Here is an 18,170-nt window from a genome sequence, read left to right as displayed (position 1 = left end):
CCATTCCATGGATATTTGGTGATCTAAGAGCCTGTGGATGCAGGTGGTCATGGACAGAGCCCCATCACCCCAAGGGCAGCATGAATCTACTTTTATTTTTAGTGATCTCAGAACTAAATAGTGGAATTTGTCTTTACAAACAAGCTGTGGGTCTGCTGGTGGATAAAACCAGCACTGGGAGATAAATGGGAAACAATGGGAAGGATTCCACTGATTGATGAATGGAAAAAGAGATTTGCTTTTACAAATAAAGTTTAGGTTTGCTGATAAATGAAATTAGACATTGAAAGATGAAAAAAAAACAGTGGGGAAGGAAAAAAAAAAACCACCTAAATTCTGTGAGAATTAAAAATGAAAAGGGAGGGTTATACATTAGAGGGGAATTTTTGGTGTCAGGTGTTTTAGGAAGTCTGAACCTCTCAAGTCCCTCAGAAATGGGGAAAGAGAGAAGGGAAATTCAGCTGGGAAATTGGGATCAAAAGGAGGCTGCATCCTCCAAAAATGTGAGAGACCCCAGGGGAATGCCCCATGGCCTCTCCCTTTATTGAAATAAAGTAAAAGGACTCCTCTGTCTCCTTTTTGGACACAAACCTCTGGTGTTTGTGGGTTAATTTTCCTGACAGTGCACAGCAGCACTGACTGTGCACATCACACCTCAGCTGCTCCCACACCCAGGGAATAGGAATATGGGAAGCAGTGCTGCCAAGCCTGGTAGCTCAGCCTGAGCTGGCACATTTCAGAGAGGATAAGCGAACCCACAGCACATCAGAGCTCAGCATCAATCCCCATCCCCCTGAGCCCTAAAGCAGCTGAAGAATTGCCAAGCCGCGGAGAGGAGCAGGAGCTGCCCAGCGAGCCAGAGTGTGTTAAAGTTGCTGTGCAACAGGGACAGAAAAGGCTTTTAAAAATAAATAAATAGAGCAGCCTCTGGGAAGATCTGCTGGTAAAAAGCAGCCAGCCCTGGCTCCTTCCACCTGGAATGAGGTATCCTGCAGGATGGAGCTGAGAGCAGGGCACTGCTGCTGCTGGGGGACATCATGTCAGCTTGAAACCACAGACATACAGAGGATCTGATGTGGATGGAGAAGGAAATGACAATGGGAAGATGCCACCAGCTCACATCTCAGGCAGCAGACTAAGAAATCAATGTTACTTACTTTTTAAGGTTTTTGACCAATCGCACAAAGTAGAAGCACATTGACAATAGTTCTATCCAAGCACTATAAGCACATGTACCTTTGGTAAAACAATGCTTGCTTATTTTGAATACAACACCTGCTTGTAAGCCTTAAAACACAATGCACAGAGCTCCATTATTAAGCTTTAACCTTCCTAATATCTTGCTAGATAAACTTTTCTGCAGCTTAGAGAATTATTCTAGCCAAGTGTTAATACACAGACCACTGTTCTGTTTGTCCTTGCTTTTCTACTTTTTAATAATTTTTCTGCTGACCAGTTTCATGGCTACTGCTTAGCTCTAATCACAGTTCTGCTGTCTCTGAGGCCTGCCTTTTGCAGCTTTCCCAAAACCCTCTGATTTTGTGGATTCCCACACCTGCTGCACCCCAGGCATCACCAGCACCCTGGCTTCCCCAAAAAACACTGATGGCTTCCCCAAAAAACACCTGCCTGAGCCAGGAGCTGGGGATGGGGCAGCAAGGACACCCAGCTTGGATGGCAGCATCCCGTGGCCACGAAATCAATGTTTAACCTGGCAAAGGCACTGAAAACAAGCTCTGATTTCCAACAGAGCCTTGGCTGAGGTGACTCACAAACCACAATGTGTGTCAGTGCTTAATAGACCTGCACAGGTAATTACTCCATCCTGGAAACAGCAGATTCCTGGCAAAAGGAGTCACAGCACCCCTGAGAGGGGGAAACAAAAGGATGCCACGAGGGTGAGCGACAGCAGGCTTTATTCTTCCTTCAATCCTGCTCCCATTATGCGCAAAGATTTGCTGGAAAGGTCTCATTATTTGTGCAAAAACAAAGACAGTCTCTTGCACAAATTGCACAGTGAAGAAGGGAAGGGGATAAAGGATAAGTCTGGGCTGCCATGCCAGGGGGAAGAAATTCCTCCTGGTGAGGGTGGTGAGACACGGGTTACCCAGAGAAGTTGTGAATTCTCCATCCCTGGAAGTGTTCAAAGCCACTTTGAGCATCTTGTTCTCATGGAAGGTGTCCCATGGGGCTGGACCAAGATGATCTTTAAGTTTCCTTCAAACCCAAACCATTCCAGAATTCCATGGAGACCACGTGCTGTGCATCCTCCACTGCAGGGTCCTCACCAGCAGCTACAGCCTGACAAGCACTAGGACAGATCAGAGCCCTAAATCCCTGCTAAACAGACCAAAACCTTCCTGATTCCACCCTAACGGAGGAAAAGCATGTTTTCCTTTTGCTTTGCTCTTTGCCACAGAGAACAGAGTGGATTTGCCTTATCCTAGCTTGGGATAAATGGACAATAAAAAGTGATTTTTTGCCTTGGCAGCATCACACATACTGAAATCAGGCCCTAAGGACCCTTCAGCAAGCAACCAGCTTCCCTAGTGGCTGGGAAAGCATATCCAGGACATTCTGCTGCTTAGGGCCAATAGTCTGGACCAACCCCTCCCCTTCCTCATCCTTCCCTGTTCCTGCCATCCTCAGCCACTCCAAGCTGCCACACACCCCCAGAGCTCATCCTCTGAGCCCAGCTTCTCCCACACTTGGGGAGATGGGAACAAAACAAATAAATGTTATCGTGGAGCTAAAAAGAACATTTCAGCAAATCCTGCTTCTTCCACCAGGACTAATAACCTGGCTCAGCAAGCACAGAGCTCTCACCTCCTACTCAATGCACACACACTCCCAGGGAGTCCCAGGGGCCCCTCTCCTGCTCAGGGGACACCACCAAATCCCTCAGGAAAGCCTGGCTGAGGGATTCCTCTTGGCTGCCAAAGGCTGGACCCTGCAGAGGGTCTGAGCCAGCCTGGCCACGAGCCCTGATGCTTTGCTGAGGTGCCAAGTGAAGGGTCTGTGCTTCTGGAAGCCATCTGGGCAAGAAGACAGGCATGAAGCTCATCATTTGGAGGCACTGCTCTCTCAGATACACCCAGCTGGACCCCAGCCACCAGCAGTGGCCCCTTCTCCCCCCAGCAGCACAGCTCAGCCCCAGTCCCAATGCCAATCCTGCCCAGCAGTGCTGATCACCCCCCATCTGCCTTGATTCCTCACAGCCAGCAGCTCCAGCACCTCCCTTTGGACCAGAGCCACTGCTTTATCCTTGGGCTCCCTCTCTTCTGAGTGCTTTTTCTCCCAACAAGAGCTCACCCAGCGCTGCTTTTCCTCCTTTCATCCGCCCGCTGCCATCGCTGGCGCCGAGCCGTGCCTGCCTTCCCTCCTTCTCCCCTTTGTGCCATTATTCCCTCTCTGCTGTTCCAGCCCTCTGAAGCATGTTCCTCAGAATAATTCCTGCCACAGCAACCTTTCAGCCAGGGAGATGCTTTGTGGGACACTTGAGCACGGTGCAAAGGAGCTGAAATTTAGGATGAGATGAATTCGTGGAGCAGAGGAGGGCAGAAATAACAGCCAGGAATAACAGCCTAGCCCCAATCTCCAAGCTTGGTGCTGCTGAAAGCTGGAGCCTGGGAAGGTCCAGCAGGAAAAGAGCAATGCACATCCCATTTCTTCTTTGTATAAGACATGCACCAGTCCAGCCCAACATTCTCCACAGCCCTGACTGAGCAGCCAGGACAGGCACAGATCTAGAAAGGGCTTGGCTCTGACCCAAGCTGACTGATCAGCCCTATCTCCCTGCTGAAGTGGTGCCCCACAGCTCAGTCAGTTCCTAAATCCACCACAGAATTGGCCCTTTTGCAGCAGCACGTGCCCTTGGAGCTGGACTTCACCACATTTGCAAACACCAGTCCCTCACACTGCTCGCTGCTGGCCCCCCATCCATCCCTCTCCAGCTCCGGAGAGGCTCCAGACGAGGCTCCTGCACAGCCACACACACACTCACACACACACACAGAGCTCTTTTTACACCAGGGAGCTGCCATCTGGAGCTCTGAGACATCTCCAGGGTGGCAGAGGCCCGGCGGTGTGAGACTGGCAGCGTGTGTCACCCAGCCTGCACACACCAGGGGCTCCTCCTGCAGCCTGGCACGGCCACCTGGCACTGCCCAGCTGGCCAGCACAGCCCTGTGCTCGCCACCACCCCCACACTGGACACCAGCAGAGCCCATTGGCTTGCAGCCCCTCGCCAGGGCTATTTCTGGCAGTGCCACTCCCCCTCTCTCTCTCCTCATGCCCACTCACTCCTTCCTAAATAGCTTCACACCACTGATTTTCCCCATGCCAGCCATCCGCCGTCTGCCAGCAGCATTGGGAGCACCAGCAGCATGTCTGAGCTGGGGAGAAGCAAGCAATCATCCCTCATGGCCCCCAGCCCCCACCTGCACAGCTCAAAGTGGCAGCAACCAAAATCCATCCCTCCCAAAAGGGACCAGGCTGACACCTCCACCCTCCCCAGACTGGCACTGCTACATGACTGCCATCCAACACTCCGGGTTTAAACCAGGTCATTTTCTTGCTTTGAACCTTGTTTGTGTGTCAGCTGCCAGCTGAACCACTTGTGAGGGCTCCAGTCTTTCTGTCACATTCATATTTTCTGGAAAAATCCCCTTTGCCCAGGATTTCTTCTCCTGGGAAGCTGAGAAGCCTCAAAGGAAAATGAAAACAATAATTATCTCATTTGCTTCTCCTGCGCTTTGCTGCTTAGGAATGTGGTTTGGACATTGTTTACCCAGGGTTTTTCTCTTGGGAAGCTGAGAAGCCTCAGAGAAAAAGGAAAACAATTCTTATCTCATTTGCTTCTCCTGTGTTGTGCTCATGTGGAATGTGTTTGGAGATTGTTTCATTGGATTCTGGTGCGAATTATTTTGACTCATTGGCCAATCAGGGCCAAGCTGTGTCAAGACTCTGGAAAGAGTCACGAGTTTTCATCTTTTGGTCAACTGGTCATTGTTTGATTGGTTTCATGGGAATTGTTTTAACTTAATGACCAATCACAGCCAGCTGTGTCAAGGCTCTAGACAGAGTCGCAATTTTTTCATTATTATCTTGTTAAACCTTCTGTCTGTATCCTTTCTCTATTCTTTAGTGTAGTTTTAGTATAGTATTCTTTAATATAACATCATAAAATAATAAATTAGCCTTCTAAGAATATGGAGTCAGATTCTCAATTCCTCCTCCATCCATGTGACCCTGAAAAAACCACAGTCTTCCTCCAGGGTCTGTGGATCTGCCAGGGGTGCATCAAAACTCCCTCACAGCAGCACAGAAACACCATTTGGGAAAGCTACACTTGTGTGTTCCTGGGTTTTACACCCTTCCCTGTGCTGGGAATGGGCTGTACAGTCCCAAGCTGAAAACAGGGGGTGCTCAAAACCTATGAGCACCCAGATGGGATCCCCCATGTCAGATAGTTCCTGGTACAGGGTCAGCACTGCAGCCAGGACCAGGCACCTCCCCCCTCAAGCACTGGCTGAGTTTATGGCCTCTCCAAGAGCTGCCAACAGGCTCTGCCCCACAGCCCTGACACCCTCCCCTGGCAACCATCAGGTTGTCACCCCTGCTGCAGGTCACAACCAGCTCATCACTGCACTGGGGCCCATTGAATGGTCGAGGCTCAAAAATTGGTTTGGGCTGGGAGGGACCTTAAAGATGATCTTGTTCCAGCCCCTGTGCCATGGGCAGGGACTCCAGGGTGCTCCAAGCCCTGTCCAGCCCGGCCTTGAACACTTCCATGGGTCCCAGAGAACAGGCAAAGGGTCTGTCCTGGTCCTTCCTGCTGTGAGGGAACAACTCCAGCATGCCCACAGGGAGGAAAGCAGGCCTTGTGTCCAGAGCCTTGCTCTTCCCTCCTCCCCTGCTTGTGAATGCCCTGGAAGCGTTCAAAGCCACTTTTAGCAACCTGGTCTCATGGAAGGTGTCCCTCCATTGTTGTCATTATCGTGCAGGAGTTCTATTATCATTACAAGGATTCCATATTGCCAGAGTTTTGTGCCTCCTTGATGTTTCTCGTAGGCACCTCCTCTAGGCACTGACTCTTCCTCATCCCCACAGCCGGCACTGACTCCAGCTCCCCTCAACCAAACAACCCACTCTTTTATAACACTCTTCTGATTGGCTACAGGTGTGGCCTGTTAAAGTCAGGTCTGCTCCTAATTCTTAATGATTAGCTCAGCTGCAACTCTTTAGGGGGTAAGATTACATTCTATACTTCCTTTATTTACTTATGCTGTATCCCCCTACACCCCATGGCAGGGGGTGCCAGACTAGGACGACCTTTAAGGTCCCTTCCCACCCAAACCACTCCAGAATTTATTGAGGAAGCACAAAGACACAAAGACATAAATCTGGCATATTTCCTCTAAAAACACCCTTGAGCCAAAGCACTGACACCCTCAAGCCAAAACCACTCCTCCACACGAGCCAGCCCTCTGCAGAGCAGAGCAGAGCAGATCCGACCCCTCAGGGTTTGCCCACATCCTGCAGCCCCTCGGGGTGGATCCCCAGCCTTGCACACTCAGGCCGCACCTTGGCTCATCCCTAAATGTATTTGTTCTGGTTCAGGGTAAATTTGGGAGGTGCTTTTTATATCATAAAAGCATTATATAGTCAACCCAGGACATTACCACATTATTTTGCAGAGCAAACCTGGCCCCAGAAGCTCAGCAGGGAGGATTTTCAGAACCACTGAGTGCCCAAGGAAGGTGTGGAGCCACCTGCAAAGAGCTCCCTGAGCTTTCAGCATCTCTGCAGTGTCAGGAGGCACAGGACTCAACAAAGCCTTGGCACCCAAGGGACCCTTCTGGAGAAGCTTTTGGGAAACAAGAATAATATTGTATTATTTGCTGGGAGTGTCCTGATGAAGGCAGGAATGATGAATCTGACTCCATGTTCTCAGAAAGCTAATTTATTGCTTTATGATACTATATTATATCAAAGAATACTAAACTATACTAAAGAATACAGAAGGGATACTTACTAAATACTAAAAAGATGATAATGAAAACTCGTCACTCTTTCCAGAGTCCTGACACAGCTTGGCCCCAGTTGGCCAAAGAGTCAAAACAACTCACCCCAGAATCCAATGGAACAATCACCTGTGGGTAAACTGAATTGGGTAAATCTCCAAACACATTCCAAAGCAGCAAAACACAGGAGAAGCAACTGAGAAAAAAATTGTTTTCCTTTTCTCTGAGGCTTCTCAGTTTCCCAGGAGAAGAAATCCTGGGCAAAGGGGATTTTTCTAAAGAATGTGAATGCCACAAGGATAATCCACAGTGGTTTAAGGCTCCTTGCATGGATCCAGACATCACCCAGAGCCCGGTAGGGATCCAAGAGCAAGCCCAGGTACCCAGCTCACTTCCAAGGGTGTCCCAGCAAGCTGCCAGGAGCTGAGCCAACAACACCTCTGGGTGAAGATTCCTTCACTTCCAGGCTCTCCCAGACCCCAGCACACAGCCCAAACCCCAAACAAACCTTGCCTGAGGGTGCTCCACACCAAGCAATGCATCTCTAAAAGAGCTTTGGGTTCTTTCCACATCCCACAGGAGCTGTAACACGAGGCCAGTGCTGAGTGTTTCTAAAAATCTCAGCCTGCTGAGCCCCGTGGATGCAGAGCCTGCTTGAAATGGCTAACGGATTGCATTTTTCCCAAGCTTGCTATTTCCATATGCCAGAAGGAAAAAATAATAATAGAAGAAAAAAAAAAGCCCTAAATCAGAGCAGTGATAAATTTATAAAGCTACTGTAGCAAAGGAAGAAATTAAAAAAAACCCAAACCAAACCTGTAGTAGAAGCAGCCTCCCAGAAATTCCCCTGTGTAAATTAAGTCAAAAGGAAGAGGAGGAAGAAAACCCACTTCCATAACAGCATATTGTGGACAAAAGGACAACAGCAACCTTGGTCTGTCGCTGTTCAGCACCCACTGCAGCAGCTCATTATTTAAGAAGCAAAACCTGCACTTTCACCCCAGGTCCAAAGCAGGGCATGGAAACCCAGGCTGGCCCCACGCTGCCTTGGAAAGCAAGGAGCATGCAGCCACCAGGCTGTCACCTCATGGGACTTAGAGAGGAGTGGCAGGGTTGAGAGCTCACCCTAAACCAGCAGAACTGTCCTGATTTCACCCTTGCTGCTGGGCTCCCCATTGAGCCCCACCAGGCTGGTGCAAAGCTGGGACATCTCCTGTGCCAAGCGCCTGCTCTCATGGGACACAGCAAGGAACAAGGGGCTCAACCCCCAGCCAAACCTGCACAGAGTGTCCCCAGCATCCCCAGGGCCAGCTCTGACCCAGCTGGAGCTTTTCCATCCAGGAAAGGCTGGGCAGTGAGCCCTTCACTCCCAGCACCACCCAAGCTCAGCTCCCAGGTCCCACCATGGAGCTGAAAACTCAAAGTGTCACCCCTATCCACTACAGGGACCCTGCAAACCTAAGTTTGGGTTATTTATGGGGTCTGCAGGCAGGAAAACAGGGAAAATTCAGCTGACTCGAGGGGAAAGGCTGGCCCAGCCCAAGGTGCTGTGCCATGAGATGCAATCCTGGCTCAGAACTAGAGGTGCAGCAGAGCTGGGCAACTCCCAAAGCAGAACCAGCCACTGAGGCTTCAGGAAAACACACACCAAGCAAGAGCCCAGAAAAGAAACATGATGCGGAAAAACATGAGTTTGGGGAAGAGATGAGAAATGCAGTTTTTTGGCATTCACAAGATGAAACAGAGGCAGCAGCCCCCTCAACTCCACCAAGCATCGCTGAGAGGCCCCCAGAGTAAAATGTTCCACAACCAAAACAGGGCTGCACCAGCAGTCCCTCTGAGCCCTCCCTTCTTGTGCCCAGCTTCAGAAAACAGACCTGAAAACGTTAAAACAAGAAGCCAGGAGTTAGTACAAGAAGCCAAGAGTTAATCCAAGAAGCCAAGAGTTAATCCAAGAGCTAGGGCTTTTCAGCTATTTTTTTTTTTTTTAGGTGACAAACTAAAAGCCTCACACGTTTCTATATCCCAGTGCAATGTTTACATTCCACGGCTGAAGGGAACAGCAGGAGCAGCCCAGAGCCTGCAGCACTCAACCTTTGAATGCACAAAGCTCCAGATCCGCCCCAAAACTGGGGGAGAAAAGGGATTAAAAACCCAAATAAAGGCATTTAATGCAACCAACACTCAAGGAGACCTTTTCAAGTCACCCACACCCTTTGGACACACATTAAGCACTCCAAGACAGATTTCCTATAATGTGCTGGGAACCATGCATGGCCCGAGGGAGGTGATTTGTCTTCTCCCCACAGTGATGCACAACCACAGCCAGGGTGATTTGAGGGGTGCAGAACATCTCCCAGGGCACAAAAATCACACAGGCAGCACCTTTCTGTGGCCACATCCACCCAGCCTAGCTTTAGAGCAGCCCCTAAAGTGGAGGGAATGGGGAGGCTATTCCCACCCCAATGTGCCAGTATGAGTTAGCCCATCACACCTGAATGGAAACACTTCCAGTGCAATCCCATACAGCAAAAAATATTATTGTTGTTGTTGTTATTATTATTAATAATAATAATAAATATTGTGCTGCGAGACAGGGTGATCAATTCCTGGTGTAGGGTACTTGTGTTTTCTGCCAGCAAGGATCCGATATCACCCAGAAAGGAGAACTGTCAAGGCTCAGTACTTACTCTGTAGCTCCAGGAGCCACATTCCATTCATTTGCCAAGTCTGCTCTGTTTAATAGAGAAAAAAAAAAACCCACCTGAATTATTAAAGGAACTGAGGAATAACAGAGGGAGATGAAAACACCATCAGTTGCTCCCTCTCCAATCTGATTTTTTTTCAAGCTGATTTAAAACCTCGCTTTGACTCTGCTCCTGCTGCTGGGCACTTCATTCACAGAGGAAGCCTTTATTAGTAAAATACATATTTGAGCCATCAGAGCAGCTTCAGCTTTTCTTTTCATCACTTCACCCCAGCTCATCCTGGAAAGAGCTGCACGGTGATGGGAGCAGGGAAAAAAATGCATGCAAGAGCTTAACACATTCAAAACAAAGAGAACAGCCCTTGGGGAAGAGAGCAGCATAATTAAAACATTAATTCAGATTACAGCTTTTGCTCTGGGCCAGCTCCAGTCACCCAAAAATCCCAGTAAGGGATGGAGCCAGGTCAGAGCGCAGTTCTGAGGCTCAGCCCCAGGCACAGCAAAGCCCTCTCCATCACCCCCTCCCCAAGGCAGAAGCTGAAAAACCACCTCCCTTCAGAGGGAATCATAGGGAAAAACAAGCTCCAGCTCTCAAGCAGCAAATTAAATACCTGGAATAACAAGTAGGAAACAGGTGACGGCTCCAAGGCTGATAAACGCTCTGAGCAGCACTGAGTGCTCCCTGCATGAGCAACGCACACAAAGTGACTAAAACAAAGTCATGGCAGCCACAGGGGACTCGAGGGAGATGTGGCAGCCACGGAGGGAGGTTTGGCAGGTGGCTGGGAGCAGGCACTGGAACAGGAGGCAGGCAGGGAATGCTGCAGCATCCCTGGCCACGCAGTGCTGGGAGATGGGAAACGCCACCCCAAGGGCCAGATCAACACCTGGGCCATAACTCAGTGGGAAAAGGGGAAAATCCTGCAGCAGAGTGAGAAATTCTCCCTGCAAGGTCTTTAATAGATCTGCCTGCCCAGGGTGTGGGGTGGCAGCCAGGCAGAGATCTGCTGGGGGCAAAAGTGCCAAGGTGGGGGGAGAAGGAAGAAAAAAAGTCATTTTATCTGGTGGAAAGCATCTACTCCAACACAGCAGACACACTTCATTACAGTTTTGCTTTTTATATCACATCCACCACAGGAAAAACAGCACCAGATTTAAAAGATGGTTCTCAAACCTGAAGCCTCCAAACCTTCAGCTTCCTATTGCCCTTACCATCAAATCTGGTTGCTGTATAAACTTCTACCTTCCTCTCACCCTTTCTACTGATTCTCATGATTTTGCCTGGTGTAAAACCAGCTTCACCCCACAGAAGCATTTCAACTTCAACCAAAATGCTGCTTCCAAGGCTAGGGGAACATGCCTGGCCATGGTGTGCTGGTTTTACACCCTGGTCCAACACACACGATGTCCGTGGATTCCCTGGATCATCCTGAGGACTGATTTCCTCCCCTCCTTGCCCAGCATCATCCCAACCCACAAAAAGGCATTTTAGGGCATTCCTCACCCCCTGTGACACTGCAAAGTGCTCCAGGACCCAGCAGCACTTCTGATGCTCCAGGATCTACAGAGGGGATGGCCCTGGGACAGAATCACAGAATACACATCCACTATCAACAGAGCAAGGCCAACCTCCTAGTGCCCATGTCACACTGCAGAGTTTGGGACACTGTCTTTATAAAGACTCAGTTTCCACAGCCCCCTGTAGGTGCCTCCTCAAAAAAAACATGAACCCCTCAGAAGAGACCAAGTTTCACACGTGTGGAGCGTGAATCTGGTACCCACCAGCAACCTCATCCACCTCCAGACCCCTTGGAAAAAACACAGGAGCAGACATGTGCTCAGTGGAAAATTTAAGAGTTCATAGATGCATACAAGTCAGGCTGGAAGGGGAGCAGCCTCTCCTGGACCTCAGGAGGCAGAGAGGAGCAGGAGAGGGTTTACAGGACAGCAGGCTGATGTACAGGGAGGTTTTCCAGCCTGGATCAGAAGCAGGAGCTCCAGAGACAGATGTGAAGGTGAACCTGGATAAAGCAAAGCTCTGCTGGCAGGACCAGCTCCCCACAGCTCCAGAGCAGATGATATCCAGCCCATTCGTGCTGCCTGTACATCCCTGTACAACCAGCCCTGGACACAGTGCAGCTGCTGCCAGGCAAGGAAAAGGGCTGGAAGGAGCCAAAGATGGATCAGAGAGGCAGCAACACCCCTGAGCACAGAGCAACAAAGGACAAGTAGAGAGGAACATGAAGGATCCATAAATCCCCACGCAGATGTGGAACCATCTCACCAGAGGACACTGGTGTAATGAGCCACCACACAGTGGCACCGAGCAAGAAATCAACTCAATCCCCTCTTCCTCCTCTTCCTCCTCCTCCCTGGAAAATCTGGCACCCTGGAAAAACCTGCCCAGCCTTTGCATTCTGCAAACCTCAGCTCTAAAAATAACACTGGGTGCAAGTGACACATTTCGCTGGGAGCCGGGAGCGCAGCCCACGGAGGCAGACAGCAGGGACAGGTTTTGTAAACAGGGCTTTTTTAGGGTTTAGGGAGCCAGAACCAAACACCCAAAGGCAGCCTTGGGTGGGGCAGAACTGAAGGAGGGACCCCATCACAGGGAAAAATCCCACAGAGGAGAAAAACTCAAGGGCTGCCCCTGTTCCCCAACACATCCCATATGTCCCAACTCACATTTGTAAGGTTTTAGGATGGAGTTTCTCCCCCTGTATCACACCACAAGAAGGGTCCCAGCTCCAGCCATGCCCACAGCAATAATTCTCCCCTCCCAAGCTGCTTCCAGAGAGAAAATCTCCTATTTTTAGGGAAAGCAAAGGCCATATAGACAACAACCCCATTGCTAGGGGCTGTGCCCCATCTCCCAATCCCCCAAATAAGCAGGGGAGATGCTTATAATCCTTCCCTGAGCCACTCACTCCCCAGGGGCCAGGATGAGAGGCAGAGCAGGAGGAAGAGGAGCCCGAAGTGTTGCTCAGCTAATCACAGTAATTAGCCACCATCTTGAGCAACTCCCCTTCGGTACAGCCTGATTTTCTCACACAAGGTTTCAATTAAAACTCATCTCAAAACCGACGTGGAAGTACCACCCTGACCCACCCTGGGGCTCATCCAGGATATGGGAACGTGCACAAGTGGTGCTGTTCTCCTTTTAGGACAAGCTTTAATTAATTTTAAACCAGGTTATGGTTTCCCAGCCCTGCTTGGGGAGCCTCAGCACCTTCTGCCTGCAGCTCGGTGGGCAAACAAGGCAAGGGGAATGCAAATGCTCTTGGCTGCACCAGAGAACTTGAGAAAAACATTAGCCACAGCCTAATGAGGCTCTCCAGGGATGTGCTGTCAGGGGTGAGGCTCAGGCCTGCCCACACCTCTGTGCTTTGAGGCACCTTTCCAGCTGGTTTGTGCTGATTTATAGGCAGCAGTCCTGTCAGAACCACACTGGAGCTGAGCCCCTGGTCCCCTGATCATTTTGAGCTTTCCTGCAGAGATCAGGCTCAGACATCTCCAATGCCTGGGGCAGGGGCTGCACACCCGGACCTTGGGGTGCTTTTAATGGAACCCCCCATTCCCTGTGTGTTAAGTGAGAGGAAATAAAGTGTTTTGGCACTAAAGAAACAGAACAATAACTCAGAGGCAGGCTGGAAAGCACAGATGCCTGTGGATGGCAAGCTGCAGGAGCGGGTGTTTTGGTGCTCATACTGGTTCCTTTAAACAACTGCCTGAAAAACCCAATATTGGATTTAAATCCACCACAGGCAGCCTCTGAAGCAGGGAGCACAGATCCCAGCACATCTCTGCTGAAGAGGAGGAAAATCAGCCCTTCTGCACCAGTAAACAGCACGATGGGAGGGTCCCCTTGACACGGGATTTTTGGGGGAGAATCCCACCCCCCTCACTTTGCAGATGCCACATCCCAGCATCGCTGGGGAACTGTGGAACAATTGGTGCCAGGGAGCACCTGAGCCAACCTGCTGGCTCAGAGCAAAGTCAGGATGATGCCAGGGGTACCAGAAAGGGAGAAAGCCCAAAGCCTTTGCCCCTGGGCTCCTGCCTGCCCTGATCATTCCTCAGGCTGACAGAGAGCTCAGCAGCCTCTCCCCAGGCACGAGGCCTCAGCACCGTGACTAATGGTATGTTTTGACATCCCTGAAATACTCCAGCACTTCATTTCAGCCGCAGGGAGCAGGAAGGAAGGAGGGGACAGGCTGGTGGGGAGCCGGCACCGGGAGGGGAGGGTGGAAAGAGCTTTCACAAGAGCAACAGGCAGGGATAGAGCAAAGCAGCACGGAAAAGACTCAGGAGGCGGATGAGGGGCAGGCTGAGACCTGTAAGGCACCTGGGGAGCTTTTCTGGTCCCCTCTGCTGCTTGGCTGTGCCTTCCCTGGAGCTCTGTGGAGCTGCAAGGCACTGGATTCATTTATCATCTCCTCCCAAACACACCGCTGGAGTGGGGACACAGGGATGCTCCACTAACCCCCAGCACTTGTGTACATGGTTGGGGAGGGATGCAGGGTCACTGGAATCCCTGTCTGTGGTTGGGGATGGAAGCAGGATGGCTGGAATCCCTGTCTGTGGTTGGGAAGGGATGCAGGATGGTTGGAATCCCTGTCCATCGTTGGGAAGGGATTCAGGATCACTGGAATCCCTATCAGTGATTGAGAAGGGATTCAGGATGAACGAAATCCCTGTTTGTGGTTGTGGAGGGATTCAGGGTCACTGGAATCCCTGTCTGTGGCTGGGGAGGGATGCAGGATGGCTGGAATCCCTGTGAGTGTTGCAGGGTCACTGGAATCCCTGTCTGTGGTTGGGAAGGGATGCAGGATGAGTGGAATCCCTCTCCATGGTTGGGAAAGGATGCAGGGTCCCTGGAATCCCTGCCCGGGGAGGCAGGAGCAGGCAGTGTGTCCCCAGGCTGCTCCTTTGCAGTGTCTCCAGCAGAGGCAGGAAGGTGACAGCCGGCAGCCCCCGGGGAGGTTCATTAATTACCGAGCCTCTGTGAGCTCCAGCAGGCACCTCCGGCCCCGGGGGAGCCAGCGGGGACAGGGCAGGCACCAGCCCAGCTGCCGGCCACACCATCTGCCAGCCACAGCCATGGGGGACCTGCAGCTTTTCCTGGCACCCCTAGCTCATCCCCCGCTGCTCAGGCAGGGCTGCTGCACCCCAGGGGCTGGGCAGAGCCCAGAGCAGGGGCTCCACACCACCACAGCACAGAGGCAGATGGGGAAAATTGAACAGCACCTGGAGAACAGGCCCAAAGTGCAGCCCTGGCCTGGGGGAAGTGGCTCAGAATGACATCAGACTCACCCCAAAGCAGCAAGCAGAGCACAGGAGTCACCCCCTGGCTGCACCAGCCCAGTGTCCACCCATAAATTGCAGCCACGAGCATCCTCAGGATGCAGGAATGAGCAGAAACTCGGGCTGCCACTCACACAAGTTCCCTTGGGTCACCACCAGGAGCCCATCTGGCAGCAGCAGAGGTGCTGGGGGAGTGCTGGGGGCACCGCTTTCTCCTCTCAGCTGTCACCAAAGTCACCGGTGTGGCTGGGAGTGATTCAGAGCAGTGCATGAGGAGCTGTGAGTCACACGCTGGATGCGGTGGGTGGCTGCATTGACTCAGCCACGCCGGGGATGGGCCACGGGGGGCTGCAGCCTCACATGGCCCAGAGGACAGGGCTGCCAGAGGTGTCACACACGTGCGCAGGTCCCCATTAGTGCCCTCAGCGAGCCAGAGGGAGGCTCTGCCTCAGCACCAGCCTGTCACCTGCCCCAAAAAAGGGCCAAGGTGCCAGGGGCTGGCCGTGCTCTCACTCAGCCTGTCCCTGGTAAAAGGTTTGCACTGCCCTGCGTGGCAGCAGAGGAGGAGGAACCCTATCCCAGGTGCTCAAGGGATGCAAATCCTTCCCAAACTACAGCACACAAACTTTCCAGGCATTCCAGGACTGCTGAGGAGTGAAGCAACTCAGCCAGGCAGCAGCAGAGACCAGAGGGGAGTTCAGTGCCAGGGCCTGATGCCACCACCACCAGTAGCTCCAGGAGAGCTCAGCCTGCCTGCTTTGGGCAGAGGGGGCTGCAGGAAACGCTGACATTTGGGTGGCACTCGGTGTCTCCTGTCACTCAGGGGTGGCTCCTGTCAGTCAGGAGTGCTGGATGTGTCCCAGCCTTCCCAGAGCTGCCGGCAGCAGCAGCTGGAGTGCCTGGCACATCCCGCTGGCAGCGTCCTCCGTGCTGCTCTGCCCTCTGTGCCGGAGCTGCCCTGCCGCGGATCGGGGCCAGCCCGAGTGTCACTGAACCTGGGGCACCCTGAGCCCAGAGTGTCACCTCATCCAGGACACCCTGAGCCCAGAATGTCACCTCATCCAGGGCACCCTGAGCCCCATGTGCAGCACAGACCGAGCCTGGAGTGTTACCTCATCCAGGACACCCTGAGCCTGGAGTGCAGCACAGACCAAGCCTGGAGTGTCACCTCATCCAGGGCACCCTGAGCCTGGAGTGCAGCACAGACCAGCCCAGAGTGTCACCTCATCCAGGGCACCCCAAGCCCGGAGTGTCACCGCATCCAGGGCACCCTGAGCCTGGAGTGCAGCACGGAGCGAGCCCGCAGAGCAGGCTGAGACCACCCCGGGGCCGCGGTAGGTATGTGTGACCCCTCCTGGGCAGGGTCCAGGCTGTCACTTGTCACCCGGGATGTTGGATAAATGTTATCCCTGGCCCCGCTCCAGCCGCTGGAGCCACGAGCACCCAAACACACGCTCTGCACCGCAGGAGGAGCTGGGAGAGCTGGAGCAACGAGGCAAACAATCCCTGATTTAGGACCCCACTCACTCATCACTGTCACCAGCATCGCCTGGACCCACAGAAAGCAGGGACTGGGAGCAGGGAGACAACACGAGACAGAGCAGAGAAGAGGAACGAAGGGATGCCGCTCATTTGGGAAGCCCTGGGCTGGCGGGGGAGTTGGGCTGGAGCCGGAGGAGCCCCGAGCATCCCAGCCAGGGCACCCCAGGGCAGGGGAGCAGAGGGGTGACACCTCAATCCGGCCTCACCCACCGGGGCATTAGCGTGGGGACACCCACTAACACAGCATCCTTCCCGAGCGTGGCGGGTCCCCCGGGACCCCCATTCCCCCCCAAACCACCCAGAGCCAAACTTTGCCAGAGCCGATCCCCGCGCCTCAAAAACCTCGGGAGTGGGCAAAACGGGGCTCCAAAGTTGGGGTGTCGTCCCAGAGAGGTGCTGGAACCCCGAGGTGGCCGGGCTGAACCCACCTGTGGCCGCCGGCTGCCTCCCGCTCCTTCCCCCGCGCTGCATCCGCGGAGCCCCGCGCATCCCGAGAGCGGAGCCAGCAGCGCTGCCCACCGGGAACCGCTCGGAGAGAGGAGGAGGAGGAGGATGGAGACAGCCCCAAGTGGCGTCTCCCGACCGGCCCCAACAGGTAGCAGCGAGCTGGATGGTGGGGGGACACACGCGATGTCCCCGCGGACTTTGGGAGCGCAGCGGGAGCTGGTCCAGGGCCCCCCATCCCGCTGAGCATCCTTACCTGGGCACGGAGGCATGGATCCGGCCGGGGGGCATTCCACAGGCATGGTTTGTAATGGGAAAGGGAGGGAAAGAGCCGTGGGGAAGGGAGGGAAAAAAAGGAGGGAGGGGAGAGGAAGGGGGGAGGGAGAGACGAGAGGAGCGGGGAAGGAAGGAAGGGAAGGGGGAGGGGGGGATAAAACGAAATTTAAAAAAATAAAAAAAAAAAAGGGAAGAAAATAGAGACAGTTAAAATCTGTCTCCTGCCCACACAGTGAAAAAGAAATTTCTGACAATCGGAGGAAGGGAACTCGCGCATAAACCAGAGGGGGCAGACTGGGGGATAACAAAGGAGGGAAGGAGCCGAGACAACACACGGCGGCTGCCCGGGCACACAGCCCCTGGCACAGCAAGCACGGGCACACACGCTGCCCTCTGCCCAGCCAGGACACCCCAAACCCGGCCAGGGACCCCCACTGCCCCCAGCCCCTCCTGCTCCCCCTGCCCGGTCACCAGGGCACGGTGACCGTGACAACCAGGCAAAACAGAGCAGCTGTGGGGACAAGGGACACGGATGCACATCACCGCCTTTGCAGAGTGCATCTCCTCTCCCTCTGCCTGGGCTCTGCTTGCCTGTCCCAGGCTGGAGCTGGAGGTGACACTGCTGCTCTGTGTCACTCCAGGAACCCCCCAGCACTGCTGAGGCAGCACACAGATTTCTCACAGGGGTTTCTCACACAGATTTCTCACACTCCCCCTGGCACGGCACTGCTGCTGGGCACGGGAGCCCCCAAAATCTCATCCCCCCGCTGGGAGGCCACACCCGGCAGGCTCCTTTGGGTGGCCCACACCTCCATGTCCCTTTGCCTGGGTTTTTTCCTTTCACCACATTGCAGAAAGGAAACCTGCGTGGC

At 53.0% G+C, this 18,170-nt stretch overlaps 1 protein-coding gene across 10 annotated transcripts in view; it reads right to left on the bottom strand.

Moving 5' to 3' along the window:
* Nucleotides 1–17,435, bottom strand: part of CACNA1E (calcium voltage-gated channel subunit alpha1 E) — a 147,124-nt gene extending 129,689 nt beyond the window's left edge. For 7 of the 10 annotated variants that reach the window (XM_074546404.1, XM_074546407.1, XM_074546401.1 and 4 more), the window contains exon 1: nt 17,279–17,434. The gene's annotated coding sequence lies outside the window, so the exon portion shown is untranslated. Of the gene's footprint in view, nt 1–9,715; nt 9,734–17,006; nt 17,022–17,278 lie in introns of those variants that run through there. The other 3 variants (XR_012581441.1, XM_074546403.1, XM_074546402.1) reach the window with 3 other exon arrangements.
* Between the last annotated feature and the right edge of the window lie 735 nt (nt 17,436–18,170).

The sequence above is a fragment of the Zonotrichia albicollis genome, chromosome 8 (genome assembly GCF_047830755.1).
Source record: "Zonotrichia albicollis isolate bZonAlb1 chromosome 8, bZonAlb1.hap1, whole genome shotgun sequence".
Classification (NCBI taxonomy): domain Eukaryota; kingdom Metazoa; phylum Chordata; class Aves; order Passeriformes; family Passerellidae; genus Zonotrichia; species Zonotrichia albicollis.
The sequence above is the reverse complement of the archived record's forward strand: the minus strand, read 5'-3'. Positions and strand labels throughout refer to the sequence as shown.